The sequence below is a fragment of the Hylobates moloch genome, unplaced genomic scaffold, assembly GCF_009828535.3.
Source record: "Hylobates moloch isolate HMO894 unplaced genomic scaffold, HMol_V3 SCAFFOLD_7, whole genome shotgun sequence".
Lineage (NCBI taxonomy): Eukaryota > Metazoa > Chordata > Mammalia > Primates > Hylobatidae > Hylobates > Hylobates moloch.
This window is the reverse complement of record NW_026652282.1, coordinates 124504968-124511305: the sequence shown is the minus strand read 5'-3', so window position 1 is coordinate 124511305 and position 6338 is coordinate 124504968.

Below are 6338 nucleotides of genomic sequence, written 5' to 3'. Positions count from 1 at the left end.
AAAAAGAAAGAAAGAAAGAAAAGAAAGAAAGAAAGAAAAAGAAGAAAGAAAGAAGAAAGAAAGAAAGAAAGAAAGAAAGAAAGAAAGAAAGAAAGAAAGAGAGAAAGAAAGAAAGTTGATTTCATTCAAAATGCATGATTATTAACTTCAAACAGTTCTCCACGCTGCCTGGCAATTCTCCAGCATACCTCTGATCAACCTATCCTCTCATTCATCCACAACAATTATTTCATACCTTATCTACCATCCTGAAATCTTTAATTCTCTACCCTAGCTCAGTCTCACTAACAGCATAGGAACCTCACTCCCTAGTTTATGCACATGAAGTAGAAACCATCAGAAAGAAATTTCCTTGTGTTGTAGATATCAAACCTATAAAACTACCTATGTCAGCACCCATCTTTACTTGTTCCCTTCGTGTATGTTAGAGGAAGTAACCACCTTTTGTCTTGGTGGAATCCCTCCCACCTTGTCTTGGATCATACTTGGTCTCAATTTCTCATAGTCCTGCCCCTATCAATTATCACTTCTCTTCCTTGTATGTTTAATTGCTACCTCTTCTTTGGAATTTGAGTAGTGTGTAAACTAGCTTTTACTGGAAACAAATTCAGGGCATTGCTAGAGCATAGTGGTTTTAGAACAGTAGTCTCCAATGTGAGTTGCATGGGAGTGATTTATTGTGGTCTGATAAAGAAGACATTACAGTTTGTTTCTTTGTCTTTAAATTTACAAAATGGGACAGAAACTTACCTTTTTAATAGGTAGTATACATGTTGATATATTGTCCTGTCTCATTTTGCCCAACTGCGTGACAGACAGTCCTGAGTCTTGTGCTATGTGAGAGGTACCCTAAGATAAGAAGGAAGATGAACAATGTTCTAGCATTGACATAGGGCCATCATGACTGTGTGTCAGCATTTTGAGCAGGTCATGGGTGCTGAGTTAAATGGATTTATAGACCAATTCATTTTCATGACAGCTTTATTGAAATATAATTCATTGATCATAAAATTCATCCCTTTAATGTATAGAATTTAGTGGTTCTTAATGTATTCACAGAGCTGTGCTACCATCACTACTATCTAATCCCAGAACATTTTCATCACCTCAAAAAGGGACACTGTGCCCATTAGCAGTCACTTCCCATTTCCACCCAACTGTCCTCCCATCCCTAGGCAATCACTAAACTATTCCCTTTCTGTATGGATTTACTTATTTTGAGCATTTAATATAAACAGAATCATACAATATGTGGTCTTTCTTTCCCTCAGCACCATGTTTTCAAGGAGTATCCATATTGTAACATGAATCAGTAACGCATTCATTTTTATGGCTGGATAATATTCCTTTGTGTAGATATATCACATTTTGTTTATCTATTCATCAGCTGATTAACATTTGGGCTATTTTCACCATTTTGCAGTTATGAGTGGCACTGTTATAAACATTAATGTATAAGTTCCTATGTGGACATATGTTTTCATTTCTCTTGGGTAGATACCTGGGAGTGCAATTTCTGGGTCATATGGCAAAACTATATCCTCCCCTTTGATTAACCATCAAACTATTTCCCAAAGCAACTGCACCATCTTATAATCCCACCAGCAATGGATGAAAGTTCAAATTTCTTCACATTTTTGCCAACATACAGAATGAGAGAAAATATTTGCAAATTATGTATCTGATAAGGACGTGTATTGGAATATAAAATAAACTCTTAGAATTCAAAAAAGACAAATTACCTTGCTAAAAAATGATTGAGGGATCTGAGTAGATATTTCTCCAAAGACAATATACAAGTGGGCAGAAAACTGTAAAAAGATGCTCAATATTCTTTTATAGGGAAATGTCAATCAAAATCACAATGAGATACCAAGTCACACTCATTAGAATGGCTAAAATAAAAAACTTGCCCACTTTTAACTCAATTCACCCTCACGAAGTAGGTAAGTACCTTTAAAAGTTTCTTGCAAAGAAACAGCAGATTGAAGATAACACCAACGATGCTAGCAAAAATGAGTGACAAGAAAATGACACGGCAGACCCTTCAACCAACCTAGGAACAAACCTTTTATACATGACAAGGTAATCAGATGTGACAAAAATTTGTAAAACGTTGAAATTTTCAAGATAATATGAAACGTAACATTTTATCACTATTGTTAATGATGAACCTTACATTAAGTGTATATCACGCCTTGAGAAATTAGCAGATTGCAGGGTAAAGCCATCAGAATTTGTAAGATATTTATAGGTATTATTTAGCTTATCTTTATATTATCCTTTTTAGAATTCAAAAAGGATATAAATAAATATTCATATATTTGTGATAGATGACCAAAAACATTTAACTGATGGGATGGGCAATGACAAAAATATGAAGATTATTGTTTTATTGTGCAGACTTGAACTTATGTCCTGCCTGAAACCATTACTAACTGGTTGACTTTGAACAAGTTACTTAGCTACATACTTGGTTCCTCATCTGAAAAATGGGAATATTGATACAGCTACTTCATGGAGTTATTACAAGGGTTAAATGGTATAATGTACATGAAATAGGACAGTGACTGCATGTAGTACATGCTCAATTAATATCACAGTGGTGATAATGATGATGAATTCTTGGCAGGGTTGGGGGTAGCAGAGAGGGATTTTAATCCAACACAATTACACTTTAGAATTAATATTAAACACGATTCTCATGTGGCCCCAAGGAATGTACAGTATGATTGCCATCCTCAGCCTATATTCCTGTTTGCTACTTTGTTGTCATCTTCTCTAAAGTTCTTCTTTCTCTATCCAAGGTTCCCCATCAGTTCTAGAGTTTCCAAACTTCATTTTTCTGGCTCACCAGAGGACAGGGAAATACCTGTTACTTTATCATGCCAAGAATTTTAATTCTTGTTGATCTCACCTCTTCCACCTCCTCTGTGCTCACTGGCTCTGCTTTTCATGGCCATGTGGCCCTAATAAGATTATTTTAGACAGAAAGGATCTTTTTTTCTAATAAAATTCAGCATTCCTCCAGGGCCAACACAAAACCACAGCCAGCTCTTAAAATAACAATTGTTTTCCTCCCACCACAAATGAAAAAAAACGAATAATTGAATGAACGAGCCACCCTCTCTCCTGTTGAAAGACCTCAGGGCCTTCTTTCCAATCAAATAAGCAGCCTCACTCTGTTACCTCCTGCGTTCCCTAGGAGCTGCCCTTCATTCTGCCACTCCAGGCTAATTGGACTTCCTCAGACTCTTGTCATGTCACTCAGGGCATTTGCGCTAGTGGTGGGGTTGGCAGAGAAGTTGAGGGGAGGTAGCAATAGAGATTGTCCATTTCAGAGGAGAAAGTAGCTGGATGTAGCAACATGAGCTGTAGTTAACTTTTCTGGGTTTTAGTTTTTGTCTGTAAAACAAGGAGATAGAACTAGATTACAGAGGGGACCTTGTAAACCATACATGGGAGTGCTTTAAATCCCCTTAGTATTGAGAGACAGGAAAAGAACAAAATACTACTGAATCTGATTATCTAAGGGTAAACTAGACACAGGAAGGTTTTGCCACTTAAAATTGGCCACCCACAGTGGTTATCCTTAGATGGAGAGGTTAGTTGTTATTTTCATCTTTTACATTTTTATACTTTTCAAGACTTAAATAATTGTCAAATGCTGATTTTCTAATCAGTTATCATATAATGTCAAGTAAAAAACTCAGGATGCAACCTCGTAAATACAGTCTGATCTCACATTTGCATAAACCTTTTTATGTGTATACAAAATGCCTTGCAACAGTGTTTTTATCTGAGTGATGAGATTGCAGCGATTTTATTTTTCTCTATATGTTTTGATATGTTGTAAATTTTATACAATAAGCACAATTTTTTTAACCAGAGAAACTGAGAATATTTAAAAATTAAATTTAAAAGGGCCTGTTTTGCTACCAGTAGCAAAATGGACTCCAGCCTTGCCCCCACCCTCTTCTCAGCAATTAACTCGGATCCAGTGTCTTCCTTTGTAAGGTTTGATTTCGATGGTATTTTCCCCCTCACTCCTGGGACCAATGGAGCCTGCCAGGCATATGTTTTGCTACATGTTTATAGTGTCTTGGAGAAGTCCCATGAGTGCACATACACCCCTCTTACTGCCTTTTTTAAAGCTTACCCGGGTACACCACAGGGCAAGCTGATGCCTCGGGGAAAAGCCGCTCTTGGCTGCAGACTTGATGGGCCAGGATTCAGCCATTCTGGCCATAGGGCCATCCCTGAGGCCATTACCAGCCATCCAAGTGTGCTTCTGCCTGGCAAGGCTCTACCTCTGCCAATTCTGTAGCAGCTGTAGCACCAAGGGAGGCAGACATCCTAACACTCACGTAATGCTTCCCACTCAACAACACCTTCTGAGTGGGTGCTAAGTTACCTACAGGAACCCTACAAAACTGGAGAAGGAAGGTCTCAGATCTTGGTACAGTATTTAATGTCATGAAATCCCTCATCTTTTTCTCCTTTGGCACTCTGGGCTGATGCTAAAGCTGATGCAACCTTATAGAAAGCTTGGGATGCCACTATGGGCCTCAACTGACTCTGGTTCACAGGTAGCCTGCAACATTACTGTGCCTGGCTTCACTCTCATAAATAGTGACTATACTTCCTACTTCACTCAGAAAAATAGAAGGAATCAGAAGAGAATTTCTATATACTACCCTCATTATATCTACTCCCTACAACTAACTGTACCTATATATTCTGTCTTATGCCTATTACTATAAACTAACTCCCCATGATTTTACCTAAAATCTATCTTTGTACTTCCACAGTAGATCAATTTCTCACTCTCTCTTTCTCACTCTCTCTCTTTGTCTCTCTCTCTCTCTCCCCATTGGAACTGCTCTTGAAGAGGTCAATAATGACCTTTATATAACTATATTAAGTCTCAGTATTTATCCTACATGGCCTATCAAAAAGCATCTGTCACTGTCAATCATAGCCTCTTTCTTGAAATACTTTTGTAACTTGGTTTCCAAGTTAACATGCAATCTTGGTTTTCCTACTACCGAAGTGATGGCTCAGGCTCCTTTTCTTATTCTTACTCTTCGGCATGAACTTTTCTTGTTGGGGCAATCCAGAAAACACTGAACCACTTCTGTCTGCGCTCATTTCCATTCTCTTGGTTTTAAATATCTATATACCACTAACTTTCATATTTGTATCTTTAGTTCAGTCTTCTCTTACAAACAACACACTCATACTCATATATACAAATTCCATTCAACATCTACACTTGGGAGTTTAATAGACAATCCAAACTAAATATGTTCAAAGCTGAACTTCTGATTAACTCTCAAAATTTGCTCCATCCACAACCCTCCCTATGTTAGTTGATGGGAATTTCAAACTCCAAGTTGCTCAAGCCAACGACCTTAGCATTATTCTTGCTATTTGGCTTTCAATATAATCTATCAAGAAATGCTATTGTAAATGACTTAAAAATATATCCAGAATCCAATGATTTCTTAACATCTATATTGTTACCATCCTGGACCAAACCATCATCATCCCTCCTTACTGTTCTCTCTGATGTCACTCTGCCCTCCTATAGTCCATGACAGTAGCCAGAATGATCTTTTGAAACACTAAGTTGTAGCTTTCAGTTGTAATAGAGTAACTGGTACTAGACAAGCAGTTCAGTTACTAACAACCATAAAATTGTACAAAATATATAAGACAACTGTTTTCAGGCATTAGAAAACAGGAAGTACATGTCTCTGACTAAGAAAGCACACAAGGTATGCCTCAGATTCACTTCCTTGAGTGAGGCCTACTCTAACCCCACCAAAACCAACTCTCACACTAAGCTTTGATGAGTTCTGGAGGGTAGAAAGTGTTTGAAAACTGAGTTCTAAGTGAGATGGGCATGTGAAACACCTTTGGCTTTCACAGACCCCCCTAAACACAGAATAAAGCAGAGCCAAATAAGTTCAAGGCGACCAAGCAGATCACACAGAACAAAAATTAACTCTCTTCAGAGAAACATAACAGAATTTAGAGACTCAAAAATGTATCATTCACAGTGCTTATTATACAATCAAAATTTACTAGATATAAAAAGTAAATGGGAATATATGACCCATAATCAAGAAAAAGCAATCAATACAAAATGATCAGACAGGTCAGAAATTGGATTTAGCAGATAGCATTAAAGCAGTAATTAAAAATCTATTCAAAGAACTAAAGAAAATGAGGTCTTAAGCAGTGAACAAATAGAAAATATCAGCATAAAAGTAAGAAAAAGAAAAAGAAATAAAAGAAAATTCTAGAACTGAAAAGTACAATGATTGAAATAT